General features: G+C 40.1%; 1 protein-coding gene across 4 annotated transcripts in view; it reads left to right on the top strand.

Annotated features, from left to right (window-relative positions):
• The first annotated feature begins 6,541 nt into the window (after window positions 1-6,541).
• Window positions 6,542-15,388, top strand: part of MBNL2 (muscleblind like splicing regulator 2) — a 104,352-nt gene continuing 95,505 nt past the window's right edge. The window contains exons 1-2 of one of the 4 annotated variants that reach the window (XM_009288378.2): window positions 9,608-10,917; window positions 14,960-15,053. The gene's annotated coding sequence lies outside the window, so the exon portion shown is untranslated. Of the gene's footprint in view, window positions 6,562-9,607; window positions 10,918-14,959; window positions 15,054-15,388 lie in introns of those variants that run through there. The other 3 variants (XM_009288385.2, XM_009288370.2, XM_009288393.2) reach the window with 3 other exon arrangements.

Raw genomic sequence — 15,388 nt, 5'->3', positions numbered from 1 at the left:
GCCTTACTAGAGGCACCTTAGATTTCATGTTTGCAGAACAGGTGAACAAAGTGCTTCCTGCCATCTGCTTGTACTTGAGTCTTTGATTCAGTATTGTTGGGGGGGGGGAAGACATGGCCTTTACATCTCATCTAGACAGCTTTGGGTGATGCAATGCATATCAGGTATTTCACTCTTGGGATTGTGTATTGCCTGTTGGCAGTTAGAGGTAGGTCTTATGTTACTTAATTCATTCACTTAGTTTCATAATGCTTTATGCTCTTTGCTTCCTGTTTGTGGTGGAGTGTATTTCTCCTGCTACTTAAAGCTTTTCGAAGGTATCCGATTTCTCTGGTTCTTTTCCTAATTCCTTGAACAGCCCATTCCAGTTTATACCAAGACAGATGAAGTGGGCTGTGCCATTTGGATTGCTGGGTGCCACAGGGGAGGCATGGACACCCTGTGATTCTTTCTGGAGGTGCAAGCTGTTGAACCCTGGGAATGGTTAGACCTGGATATGCATCCTGTGGGAGCAGTGGTGAGTGTGGACAGAAGAGTGAGGGCGTAATAGCCATATTGGTAAGATTAAGGCACGTTCTAGCAGAAGGAGGTGGTGTTGGTGGCTTCAGTCAGTCATTTTCTTGAAATAACCTGTCCTTGCTGTTGTGAGTTAGGGGAAGAAAAATCAATGCGCTTTCTGAGCTATAAAGAGGCCTCTTGACTAATAGTGTGGCAATAACTGGAGGCCAGAGCTGGGTGGAGCTCAATACTCCTCCCTCATGAAGCAGCAGAGTGGTTTGGTCATCTGAATTGTGGCAATGGCCCTAGGGCTGACAGGAGGATTATTACAGCATTGTTCTCGCTTTCTAGAAAGCTTACCTCATTCTTCTTTACAAATTTCAAAGACCATTGAAGCACTTCTTCTTACATGGTACCAGTGGTACCAAACCTGCTAGAGCTTGTCCCTGCTGCTGATGCTGAGTCCCTGGTGGCGTCTGCTGCTGGAAACAAACTGGAAAGGGGGAAATGTCAGTTTGTGTAGAACTGTGCAGAAGGCTTTTAGGATTGAGACGATGAGTTTTCTAAACAGGAGGAATGATTGAAACTGCTGTAGTTCCACTTTGCTTACTTCAGCAGGATTTTGTCAGTGGGTTCGTAGTTATTTGTTGCTTTCTGCATAATAGACTTTAAAAAGGAGCAGAATGAATGGGATATCCTTAAAGTTTGTTGGAGTTTTTTTTTTGGAGCTGCCAGTACACTTGAAGTTACGTTGTCTCAAAAAGAAATCTTTGAAGATGGCCATAATTGGAAGCATCTGCATCAAATTTTGGGTTTTGAAGGACCTATAAAGAACTCTTCTAGAAAGTAGGAACTGGTAACTTCATTTTTTTTTTGTTAGGTGGCTTGGCTGTAGATATCTTTGTAAAATGGAAGTGTATTCAATAGGCAAAATATCTGAGAGGACTGAAATAGTAAGGTCTAAAATTCTGTGGACCTTTCTGTGCAGGATCCAGAGCTTTTAACCTACCCCTTCTGTCAGCAGTTCAAAGAAGAATCAACAGAAGCAAATGCAAAAGATCTGAGCAATATTCCTTTGTATATGCTGCCAACAATAAAGGGAAGAGATAGAGGTAGAAGTCTCATCAGTTCATCCATTGGGAACGAAGCACACGGTCACTGCTTTTGTCAAAGGCAGTATTTCTAGCTCAGATGTAGTCCTGCTGCCATGTCTAGATGCAGTGAAGAGCTATTATGAATAGGGGTCTAGGTTGAGGGAGCTGGGCTTCTTTAGTTGGATGAAAAGGAGGCTAAGGGGCAACCCAGTAGCTGTTTACAGCTACTGGAGGATGGTTATGAAGATAATGGGGCCAAACTCTACTTAGTAGTGCCAGATGGCAGCAAGGGGCAATGACAGCACATTGTTGCTTTGGAGATTCAGGTTGGATGTTGGGAAAATCTTGTTACTAGGAGAGTAGTGCAGCACTGCAGCAGGTCATCCAGAGAAGCTAATATCTGTCCTCAGAGCTTTACAGGACTCATCAAGGCAAACCCACAGCTGACCTGATCTGCTGTTGATGATAGTCTTGTATTGAGTCAGAGGCTGGACTAGGTAGCTTCCAGAGGTTTCTTCCAACCAAAGTTTCTAGGAGCCTGGCTCAGATTCCCCCCAAAATGAAGAATTTTTTAGACAACTTTGAACTGAGCTGGCCGGCTACTGTGGGATGCTTGGTAGTAAACTTAATTTCACGTCCTCAATACAGCTTTTGTAGTTCATACAATAATGCTTCAGTGACCAATACTGAGATCAGTATTGTTGGCCTAAGTATTTATGACCTGAGGACCTGCAGGTTATTTTTGTCAACAGGTTTCTTTTGGTCTCACCTGGCCCAGAGGGAAGGGGCAGAACTCTTTGATGGTTAATGCTGCCCAAACAGGCAAACCCCTCCTCGCGGGCCCGATGAAGATGGCTTTAGGGGATGAGGTGGCATTGTGATTGCCAAGAGGGTAGATGGATGAGGTGGCATTGTGATTGCCAAGAGGGTGCTGTGAAGATTGGCCTTATGATTGGCACTGCAGTGAAATTGGCCTTATGATTGTAAGTTCATAAGACTATATATACCCCACAGCAAAAGATCTGTGTAATCTTCATCTTGCGCTTTTCCTCTGCAGTCCCTTTTTGCCTACTACTACCTTTAAGTAAGCCAAAGGTAGCAGACAGGATTCCTTCTAATCTTATTTTGGCTCTACTAATATGTATTCGTGCTAATATTTTATCGTTATTAGAGTTGGTATGAGGGGGGAATAGCCAAATAAATGGCTTTGTCAATTTTATAACACTTTTTTTTGAGAGAGGGAGGGAAGGAGAGGAGAGTCAGAGAAAAATACAGAAGAGGTGAAGTACGCCGTGTTAGAAAGCTGGATGCTATCCACTTACAGACTTTTCCATACAAATAAACTCTCCGTTCTGTCTTTGGACCTCTGGTGAATGAAGTCCTGTGTGCATTTTGATTTTTGAGGCATTCTTTCTGTAATTTATTTAATTTTTGAGGTGGCGGGATTAAATCTTGACGTGCGCTGCCTGAAACATGCTGTCGTCAGAGGTCAGGCTTTTAGATGCCATTTTGTCCCACACCTAGTGCTTCTGCTAGAGGACCTTGTTTCTTGCCCTTCATTACTCTTGTTTGCTTATTTTTCCTGCATGAAAACAATTCTTGTTTCTTCCTGTGTATACAGCTACTTATTTCTTGGTTTCTGTTACATGACATTAGGAAAAATGAAGGTTCATGATCATGTATATGGCATTATGTGGCAGAGTAATTAGGCAAAGATCCGCATGTAATGTTTAAAAACATTATACAAATAAAAGTATTCCTGGCACTTCACAGTGATCAGAGCGACTTGAAACAAAACAACCTCTTTTGAGGTGAAAATGGAAATTTGGTGCAAAACTCGCGACTGTTTGAATGCATGTAGCTCTGCTGTTTAACGGAAAGCTTGCCTATGTGAACACAAACTCATAGACTTCACAAAACAGAGCTGCCTGCTAACCAAAAGACTAGTTGCTTGCCAGCAGTTCACTTGGCATAGCTTTCTCCTACCTGTCATCCATACTTCACAGAAAGAAATAAAACCCTGTACTTACATACTCCAGGCCTTCCCTCCTTGCCAAAGTAATGCTTTGTTAATTATACGGAGTCCTCTGCTCTTACATGTGCAGGTTATTAATTGCTGTAAAAGGGTGAGGGATTCAATCCTACTCTTACTGATTTTAAAAAACAAAAATTATCCAATTGGCTCTCATTTTCTATGAAGTCTCCTGGAGCCTATTTTCTCTGCTTACAGTGGAGATTGCTTGCTGATTTTGCTGCATGCCCCCGAGCATCTACCCTACAGGCTCAGGCTGTTAAGTGGTAGCTTGTAGGGAAATGGGAGCTAGTATCACCTGTTAAATAGCAATGGGATGTTTTACACCTGTATTGCAGTAGTGTGCAAAAACAATAGGATAATTTCAATGAATTAGACTGCGCTGAATTATTTCTGTGCTAATTGAAGATGGGAAAATTCAAAATGTAGCTTAGTTTCAGTGGCATCTTCTTCCCTTTGGGCTTATAATGGAGTAATAAAATAGACCTTTTGGATTTAAAGGATAGTTAGAGAGTCCTCATTACATTACTGGTCAGAAGATTTATTATTTGCAGCCATTGCTTGAATTATATGCAGGATATGGGGTACATTAGAAACTGATAACTGAAGCTTCGTAGATTAAAAAATACTTGGTTTACCTGCAGAAAACGTAATCTTCTCTCATGTAGTTATATGAAGTATTATTTTTGGTAATTTAGGAACTTTTTAGAGGACAAATCTTGCTCCTGCGTCTTCCCAGTAGGTTGGCTATTATAGGAAGCCAGCAAATTCTTAGGATAAGGGGCAGAAGTTTAGTATATGCATCCTCCACCTATGCTCTCTGAAACACAAGAGGGTTTTCCTATGCCCACGTGACTTTGTGGATTAGGTTAGTAGGTTCTCTGACACGGTGATTTATCAAATGGTTTCCTCCTGTTGTGGGTTTGAATAGGAGCTACTCCAAATCTGAGGCCAGAACAATAGCTATGGAGGAAATTAGTCATGGAGGGATCTGAGGAGGAAGGAGCATGTTTTTATCAGCAATGGAAGAACTTCCCAATACACAGGGGTCTTGCTAAAGATAATTTAAGCATTAGTGAGTACTGGCGGTTTACACCTTAGCATTGTTTCCAACTGGGTATTAAAGACTAAAGGGTACAATGCTTGCTTTCTTCTTAATTTGACATATTTGGAAAGTATTCTTCATAACCACATGGATTCAAAATACATTTTTATGAAGACTTAAGCATTTGGTGTTTATTTCAGCTGGAGTGAGAGGCTTGGGAGACTTCATCAGAATTCCCTGGTTGTGGTGGATGCTGTACAAAATGGGGGGATGTGAAGTCAGTTAACAAAGAGAAGGATTTATCTTGATTTTATGATACAAGTTGCTGGCTTAAATAGTGCTTGTGCTTTTACCCTATGATTCCTTGTAATTCATAAAATATCTATTGTGAGTAGGGTTCAGCAGTTGAAGATAAAGGATTTCTGGTTTGTATGTAACCCTTTTACATACATGGCTCCTAAAATGACACTAGACCATTTTATATTTGGGACATCTGCATGGGGCTGGCAGGTACAAGCCAGGACATACCAGTAACCCAGTCTTTCCAGCAGTGGCCACTGGAAGCCAACAGGAATTCCCTAGGGCATCTAAGAAGGCACTAGATGTCTGGGTTTGGATGACTAAAATTTAAATGTTAATGTTTTAATACTTCTGTGACTTGGTATTTCAGATCAGCAAACTGCAAACAGCTTTTTTTTCAGCTGTCATGAAGAAAAATAGAATCCCTTTCCTGGAAAAACTTTTGCTTAAGTCTGCATTCTAAGAGTAAGGCAATATAGGTGGTTTGCCAATTTATTTTACCTAGCTTATTATTTTGCCAGTTTATATTACCTAGCTTACATAGAGTCAGCAAGATATTGGTTGTTTTACCAACCTTCCCCCCCTCCCCTCCTCCCCAAATGCTCCCCCTCCAAAACCAAAAAGAAAATCAGGAGGAGGATCCCAGTCCAACTCCTCTTAGCTTAATTTGGTGTCAATCAGTTGTTCGGAGGAAGAAGGCGTGAGTGAGTGCAAGGATTGATGTTCAGTCAGGGGGGGGAAAAAAAACCAACCCTGGAACATGTTCAGCATAGCTTAGAGAACAAGCTTATGTAGCTTATATAGCAACATAGCTGGAACATGCTTATGGCAAGCTGAGGATTTACACCAAAGCTGTAACTGTACATTGTCAAAATACAGGTGTTCTTTAGCTATATGTTAATGTCTTTAGTTATTTTAAATGAATTTGAAAATCAAAAGTGCTATCCAGTGCATGTAACTTAAGTGTCTAAATATTTATGTTCCTAGTAAAGCTGCTTCTTTAGATTTTACCTCTTATATGTTTAATGAAGGACATGATAGAAGGAGCCTAAGGGTGACTATCTCAGGTAGCCAATAGAGAAACACAGATGCTTTTAGGGTATGATAGAATCTCTTAGAATAGCTACTTTGGGATAGGATGAATCACAGCCCACAAATGCCTATTTCTCTTCAGTGACTATAAAGAGAGAGGGGGAGTAGAGTGACTCAGTGAGATGTGGTTGTTTATATTTGGTCAAATATATTTCAAGCTAAGTGCGTAAGGCTACAATCCAAAGGCACCTCAGCTCTCCATGGTACCTGGGATATGTGTCTCAAATGTTCAGCTAAAAGACTGGTTGGAGTGTGCTGCAGCTCTCCTCTGGCTGGTGCCTTCATCACCCTTCCCAACTGTAACCACCCTGTGAAGGAACAGTGCACGTGTACTCAGTTCTCATCCTGATGGGGAATTGGTGTCATCCCAAAATAAAGTCAGGATGCAGACTGAACCCATGTGTTTGGATCTCACAGTTTAGACATGGCTTAAATTCCTTGTGCAACCAATGGAAGGAGAGAGGGGATTTGGAAGGCCTCCAGAAGCCACCTCAATTTTGGTAAGATTGAATCCTGACATGTAACTTGAATATATGCTTGCTTCTGTGGTGTGTTTTCATTTCATACTTTTCTCAGCATATATGATGAAAATAGAATAGTCTGTTTTTATGTCTGTGCATAATCAATCTCCAATTTTCCTAGGTTAGAGAGATGTTGGGATGTCTGGGTGCTAGGAAGTTAAAACAATTGAAATCCTGGACTTAAAGTTCTTCTGATAAGTGTATTTTTAAAACCGAAATTAGACCTAGCGGTGTCCTTTCAGAACAGCGTACCTGCTTCCAGTTAGTAACTTGAATTTTGGCATTACTCTATTTTTCTAACTTACAATGATTTCTACCATCAGTTCAGCCCCGAGAGAGAGTGGTATTTTGCAAAGACTGGCATCAGTGGTATGATGCATGAATAGGTCTAGGTGCCTAGTTTTAAAATCTTGGCAGCTGCCTTGACTTTTCTTTATGCTGTCATTGAAACCATAGCTACCAAGGTTGAATTTTGCTGGTAGTAGCAGTTGTGGGAAGTTACTAAGGGAAGAGTCTATTACTGACACAAGAAATAGTTTCGAAGTTCTTGCCATTGCTGAACTTACCAAAATGTCACTGTTGCCATACATCATTTATGGAAGGCTTAAAATCATCTTTCTGCTGTACTGAATGTCACAAAGTTACTTGATGTCTTCAATGTTAGTGTTATATATATATATATTCCACACTTCTTGCAAAACTCCCTTTAAAATGAGAAGTCTTGTTGCTTCTGGGATTAGACCTAATCGCTATGATTCAAGAGTAAAGAAGGAAAAACAACTGTGCGGGTTCTGCATGTTCCAGTTATCTTCCTCTTTATTACTTCAAAATCATCCACTTTTCTCCAAAAGGTACAGCTACACCTTCAGAAAATTGTGTGTAATAGTCACCTTTAGCAGCATTTTTCCCTTGATTCATTAATTATAGGAACATGTCAAGCAGAGTAGATGGCATTTTCCGAGTTGGGAATTTACCTTTATTTGTTATTCTTTGTTGTGTTTGACATCTGAATTTCTCAGCTTCTCTAAGATTATGTCATTTTGCAATTAAATATATAATATGATTGTATAAATTGGCCTGAAAATTGAAATCCTGGCCTTTTTCTTTGTAACTGGTGTGAAAAATGAATGGGTGCATGGGCACATCTCAATTTGAGATCAGTCACTTTGGAACTCCTCACTCCTCAATGTACAGAGCAGGTATTTTTAAAAATCTCTTTCTTCAGTCCATGAACTCATGTCTTATTTGCTGCACACTACTCAAGTGCCATTTTTGAGAAAGATCATACATTTTGTCTTGAGCTTTTTGATGGGGCCTAGCCAAAGGGTTCACAAATCTGATGTGATTTATTTTCAGCACGCCCTATTGAGTTGAGGGCCTTCTGATCCTTTGGCAAAGGAGGAACTAAAACGTAATAACCCACGTGAGGAGCTGGGTGGGCGCATGGCTGCTAGTTTTGTGTTCATGAGTCGAGAGTCCTAGGAATGGTATCTGGGAGCACCTCAACCCCGTTTGACTGCAGTTGAAGCTCTGCAGTGGTCGAAGGCTGGCGTGTGCACTGTGGAGCGGTGGCGCTGAAATAGGGTTGTGCAGGCAGTGCTGAACCCTCGCCTTTCAGGGGGTTGTGTTAGTGACTTGTGTTGGGTTTGTGGTTTTTTGGGTTTTTTTTTTTTTAGGTAACTTGCAGTCTGTTAGTTTGCTTCTAAAGAGGGAGGAAACTTGCAAAAGCTCTCGGCACGCGTTGCCATATGAACGTGCGTGTGGTCCGTGGGGAGGGTGGCTGGCTCCTGTTGACTGGTGGTGCCTGTGCCACCTACTCTCCTCGGCTCCTCGTCCGGCTTGGGCACCATATTCTTTGTTGTAACCTTCTGCTTGACCAGACCCAGGATTTCCAGACTCTGGCTCTTGCGTCTCACCTTCTCATTGCTGTCTTTCCCTCTTCTGCCCAGCTTCGTGTCACGTTTTCGTCCACCCGACCTTTCTCACACCCCCTCCGCAGTGCGCTCTCAAGAGCCTGTCTCCTGCATGTCCGTGGGGCGCCCGCCGAAGGGTCATGAAAGCAACAGGCGAGGTTGTCTTCCTGCTGTCAGCTCCAATGTCTGGTCTCTGGCAGATGGGAGCAGCAGTTACAGGGGAAATCCTGCTAATCTCCTGTAACTTGAGCCCATTACATGCTCAGTCGCACTGTGGGGCTGGTGCCTTTCCAGCCACATACGGACGGATGGCTGGAGGAGAGGTGGTGGATGCTTACTGCAGAACATTCTCTGAGGCTTGCACTGTAGAGATCAGGGGGAAAAAAAAAAAAGATGGTGTCTATCAGCTGAATTCTAGCAGGTTTTAAAGCTTTGTCAAATAGGAAGATACTTCCCTAAGTATAGCAAAAAACCATAGCCTTAATTTAACAAAAAAACAACCAAAAAAGCAAGGGATCCGCACTCTGCCAAATTTCAAGACTGCCCCGACAAGGGCAGGGGAACCAGGGTTCCCCGGTGAGTGAGTTACAGGGGTGACAGAGCAACATGTCTTTGTCTAGGCTCTCAGAAATGGGCAAACTGTGTTTTGGCAGAAAAGTAAATAAATCCTGCAGCAGATGTCCAGCATGGAAAATTTTTAACATGGGCAGCTCGAGTTTGGCAAAGTCAAAAGAATGTGGAAAATACTGATGAGATGCACAAGACCATCTTAATAGTGGATGGAGTTACCAGCCCTGTCCCTGGGGTCTCCCGAGACCCACCAGAATCAACTGTTTGGGTTTTGGGGGGTTTATTTTGGTTTTTTTTAAATAGGTCAGAATAGAGCAGAGTGGAGGGGGTGATTGAGCAGAGAGGCTGGCTGGCAGGAGCCTCATCGACAGGAGCCCATTTCAGCCATGCCAGGGAGGGGAGGGTTTTCACAAATTGGGTGGGAGATGGTGGAGCCCGAAGGAGAGTGTTTGCATGTGGGATAGAGGAATAATGGATTTTTCGGAAGCAGCATTTATAATATGCAAAACAGTCCATAGGAAACAATGGGCCCTTGGGACAGAGCTGCCAGTGAATGAGAGCTTTGTTTTCCTCTTGTCTATTCATATTTCTAAACTTTTAGTGGAATTTTAAACAGATTTTACACATTTTTATGTGATGGCTTGAATTGCATAAACTGCTGTCTAAAGTAGTATTGCACTGCAATCTTTATCCCTTTCTGGATAAAGATTGACTTTCAGCTTAAGCTCCTTTTTGTATTTTTCTTAATTGCAACTCTTGTTCAATAATCCTTGGCTGCTTTGTTCTCACGTTTTAAAACTTCAGCAAAATTTGTGGGAAAATTGATTGACAGCAGACCTTGCGTACCAACTGTATCAAGCTGCCTACAGTTTGACTTGAAAATGGCAACTGGTATTATAGTCCTTATGTCAGAACCTTGATACAAACGGACATTGGTTGTAAGCTAATCACACGAACCGCAGTTTGATGCTGCTGATGTGATTTGTCTGCCAAGGATATTAAAACACCATCATATAGATTGTTTTCATTGAGAAGCATCCCATACCTGCAGTCCCAAAAACTGGTCTCAAGTATTCTTAAAGACGTTATGCGTATATTGCTGTTAAGCGCAAATGCTGCACAGTAAGATCATGCAGTATTAAAAGGAGAATATTACTGCCTGAATCAGAGTGCGTTTTGGCTGCTTGTTAAAATAAAGGGATAGACTGCTTGGTTTATAGTGCACGGCTCACCTTTACAACCAAAACAGCACCACTGCAGCTCTTGCAGTTTCAGAAATGCTGTTTGTGCAAGCATTTATGATTAGCAAAAGCTTTGAAAATCCTTGTGCAAGAAATGGTGTAGCTGCCGTTGCAGTGGAGGGGAAGGGAGTTGTTTGCTTTTGCTGTGTATGTTATTTCATGGAGGTATTGCTTTACCTCACCAGTAAAACTCCTTCCCTGCGCGAGGGAAATTCCTGGTTCATCAGTATGGATGCATTGTTTTTACACATTAGAAGTGCTGTGTTGCCATGTCAATCATCCCATTAGGATCAGTTTAAGAGCAGTAGGGCTGACGAAGCTGGGTGTGATTGGCTGCCATATGCTGGGAGGGCTCTGGGAGAAGGAAGGGCTGCAGTCTTTCAGCAACAGAGTTTAGGCTCTGTCTTTGCTTCATCATCTGAGGAAAAATCCCCAGATAAGGCACAAGGCTTTCTGAGCGCGCAAAAAAAAAAAAAAGAAAAATTACGGGCTGCTCATCGTTTCATGTGACAATTACTTACCATGATGCGATGGGAAAGATATGGCTGTTTGTTTATATCGGATGTTCCTGTTCACATTGGGAATGTGCCGAATAGACAGGGCTAAACAAGGTAGGAGGATCATTGTCTTTTATTGAATGTTTAAAGAGTTTGCTGCAGTATGCTGCATACTGTATGTGTTGCTCAGGGGAGTCAGGGAAACAGCGTTTCTCCGGTGAATATATACTGCTTGGGTGCAATACGTGGATTTTATGGTAACTTGTTTTCTAAGGGAATTAATTTCCAACGTAAATAGCTCTCTTCAGAAATAGAATGTGACTATACGCATATTAAAATAACGCAAGTAAAAAAAGAAATAGGTCAGTGTGTTTCAGAAGTGCTGTTACCCTAATTGGATTTTTAGCTGGGTGTCATCTGGTAGTGCTTCCTAGCTTTAAGAAAAAGAAGGAACCAACCTGGAAATCTGTGAAGTTTATAGCAGATATGTTTGAAGATTTAGGTGAATTAGACTGGCTGTTCTAAATAATTCCATATTGGAGGCTTTAACTAAAGCCAAGACTGTCTGTCTTAGACTTGTAGGAGCTGTACAACAAGATTCCAGTATTTTACCCTGTTACAAAAGTATGGGTGTTTTTGACTGCACCGTGATTCCTTGTGCTCTTGAAGGCAAGCTGGGAGAGTTTTCAGTATTGTAGTTTAGTTGAGTGTTTCCTCTGCCCTTTCCAGGTCTTTGTCTCGGCAGCAAAACAGAACCTGCACACGAAAACAAGGAAAACAATGTTAATAATACGTGCTGCAATTATCTGATCTTTATACATTTTTAATGAGAGAACACACAGCTAGCAGAATAATTTAATGAGCAGCCTGGCTTTTAGAGCAATGATTTCACTGCACTGAGGCACATCAACTTTCTTGCTGAGGAGGAGCCTCAGGAAGGAACGGAGAAGATTTATGTTAAATGCTCTGGAGAGAAGGAGGAGGGTTATTTAGGCAGAAGTCTGTACAATTTTGGAAGAATAGAGGAGTTATTAATTATTATTATCTATTAGACCTTGGAAGCAAACTTTACTGTCATATTGTGGAAGGGTCTGAGGGCATTGTCTCATCCTGCGATGTGCTGAAGCCTCTTCAACTTTCTTAGACTGCCATATGCATTGATGGTGCTCAGTACCTTTCAGGATCCTACCCAATTAGTGACCCAAATTAGCATGCTGTCTTCAGCTGTGTTATAGCAGCATTATGTATATGTACAGTATATAATACAGCTTGTGTTTAGAAAAAAAAAAAAAATTTCTTAAAAGACAGTTGGTGAAACAGCAAGAAAATGTTATCTTATTTCTCCTGTAATAGCCATGAAAATTGTATGTAGATATCTGTATGCAAATAGGATGCGAGTAGAAAAATTAAGTGTATGAGCTGAGGAGGACTAAAGATCAATGTTTTAAAGAAGAAATTAGGTAAGAGAACCTTTTACTTCCTAGAAAAGCTTTTGATGGTGTAATTTTGGGGAAAGTTTCAAGATTATTTCCCTCCCCCAGGAACAAGTTACGCTACTTTTAAAACTATTGCATTAAATAGGCCCTTCTAGACCAACCGTTCCCCGTTTTCCAAGGAGAAGTACAGGGCACGGGCTCAAAACTTCTGATGTCACCTCCCGGCTCCTTACAGCTGACCCTGCTCAGAGGAGGCTGATTCAAATTTCTTGTTCTCTGGCTAAATACTTGCTGAAGACCTGCAGCTAGGTTGTTGACACATCTTCAATTTATAAACCGGTCATTTTTAAATGCTGCGCTCTTCGAAGTAAAATCAACCTTGTGTCTTCTGAGATTCTCAAACTCTGCTAACAAGTGAAACACGTGTCAGGGTGTAGAGCATTATTATTAAAAATCCATGGGGTATGGATATGTGTGTTTGAATATCTATCGCTGTCGATGTTTAAATGTGGTGTTAAAAAGCAAAATAATCTCTTCCAAGCTATAAAATGTGAGCTAAATTTTTAATTTTTGCAAATAAAATAGTTTTCGTGCACAGCTTACAGAGAAAACTTTTCAGTCTCATGTTTTGAGACTGTCTCTTCCTTTCAGATAATTTGTGGCTGGTTTTTGTATTTTTAAGATTGGCAGTTAGGCATAAGGAGGGTAATGCTATACATTACAAAGTGAAAATTTACATTCATCACTCAATCAAACAGTTTGTATCAAACTATTGACAGACAATCAAGTGACAAAGGGATTAAAAAAATTCTTTCCTGCTCAAGGAATACTTTATAGAAATAGGTAGGTGTGCTTTTGTCTTGGAGCAGTAAATATTCTGTATTTACAGTTGTTATGTAAATAGTTGGTAATAAAAGTATTTTGGACCAGGTTCTGGTACCTCTTTTCATTTAGTAGTATCTTTTCCTCTTAATTGCTCTGTGGATTTCATCAGAGCTATTTGTGCGGTAACATCTTACTGTGTGCAGACTGTTTTCAAGGAATAATTACTCTGTTTAGAATTAGTTTCTTCATTTTCCTAAGATAGGGTTTACTAATGAGTTACTTGTGCTGAAGTATAGTGTTGTGACTACAGAGTGTTTATAAAGCCAAATTAAGTTCTTAATTTGTAAACATGTATTTTATAGAAATCTAAAATAATTGCATGCTACAATTTTTTTTTAATTTTTTTGAGAAAGAAAAGTAGCTCAGTGTTATGTGGGATTTCAGGCACTCAGGTCTGGTAACTCATTTCTGCTGTTGTTCTCTGCTCACAAGTATGTCAGGAATAATCTATACTGTGTTTATTTGTAAAAAGCTCTGTAAAATGTTCAGTTTTTATATGATTGAAGGATGAGAAAAAGACTTAGTGTTCAAATAGAATTCCTCATTAATGATTTCACATATGGTTTTAATTTCCTAAATCATTAGACATGTTGCTAAGATTTAAATTTCACATAATAGCTATTAGTGATACCTTGTTTTCTAATGTTACTAGGAATTTCTGACTTTGAGGATTTTTTTTTTTCTCTTTCAGGGAAGAAACACTTTTTTTTCCCAAAAGCCCAATGGTTTTTTTACCCTTTTTTTGTGAATAAAACCACATGGCTGTTACAAAATTGTAGCAAAAGAGAATAAAATCACTTGCCTTAGAATTTGTTAGTATATATTTTCTTTTAAAAACCATTTTCCAGCCTTTGATTGTGAAGCTAATTTGATATGTTACGTTTAATACAATGTGTTATGGTTAACTAGTGTGAACCAGTGCTATGTAACTGGTCTGTAGACAGGCTGAAATTATAGCCTGAGGAAAATAAAACTCGTTTCAGGAGTGTGTCAGTGCTGAAAACTAGTTCAAATAATAGTACTATTAACTTCTTGACTACTTAAATTAATCTTCTTATACATTATTAGCAAATGCAGTGACAGTTGTTGTTTATTGATATAAAGAGTCCAAAGTCTCCTTTTAAGAACAAACTTCTCGGCTGTATTTGGAGTAGAGGGTACGTGAGGAGAAAGAAATCATGCAGCCCTTTTCTAGAATCTGTCAACTTCTTAATTACCCCAATTTTTTTTTATTATTCTTTTTTAATAAGGCCATTAAAACATCGAGCTCTCACTCTGACAACACTGGCAATGTAAAGTTCTTTGCTCAGTATTTTGGGCACACTAAAAAAGGAAAACTCTGGGGCTGTGAAAATTGAAGAGCATATGCAACAGGAGATTAAATGCAAAATCCTTATAACTAACATAAAGAAATACTAATTATGTAGGGACTTTTTGTGCTAGTGATGATTATTAAAGCTGTTGAGAACTGCCAGTGTGCAGCTCGCTGCTTCTGCAGAAAACCTGTAGGATCTGGTGGGCTTGTGACACCTTAAACTTAGCAAGTTAGAAGAGCTCAGTTGTAGTTCTGGTAAACAAAAGGGATGAACACACATGTTCACAATCTCCCCCCCCGCCCTTTTATACCTAGATGTATGTCCACAAATGCACACACAATATGTAATATACACACACTCATAAAAATATGGGTTTTCCTTTTTGTGATTTTTTGCAATACAAAACCAATAGCTAATAGAGACAGTAGGAGGGATTTAGTGGTACAGTTGTTGCATAAAGAAATGGATCAAGAAACAGGAACATATGGTTCTTATCAGTCTATTTTTTTTCTGTTTTAGATCAATAATTTTTATCAGTTTCTGAGTGGATGATAAACAGCGTTTCAGGAAGGTATGGGTGTCGCACATTGCTGAACTCATAAATAGAGACAAGGTCAGTCTGGAGGTTCATGTACTGTAATATCTTCTCTCCTGCAGAGAGTACAGCGCCTCTGACAATAGGCAGAATTAGAGAATACAGGTAAGGAAAAAATACAGAAATGTTTTTCCCTCTGTAGTTTTATGGAAGGCAGCTAGGACTCGGTTAGAAATGCCTTTTTATTTCTTTTTGTGAATTCTGAAGGCAACTTTTCAGTATGTTTTTTGTGTGTGATCACTTTTAAGAGATATGCCTAGCAAATAATTAAAAAAAAAAAAATGTTTTTTAACCCTCTAGTGTTCTCTCCTATCCAGGCTGAATACTTTTTTCCTGGATTTCTGAGGATTTTT

The sequence above is a fragment of the Aptenodytes forsteri genome, unplaced genomic scaffold (genome assembly GCF_000699145.1).
Source record: "Aptenodytes forsteri isolate BGI_AS27 unplaced genomic scaffold, ASM69914v1 Scaffold123, whole genome shotgun sequence".
NCBI lineage: Eukaryota > Metazoa > Chordata > Aves > Sphenisciformes > Spheniscidae > Aptenodytes > Aptenodytes forsteri.
Note: the sequence above shows the minus strand (reverse complement) of the source record. Positions and strands in the feature narration are given on the sequence as shown.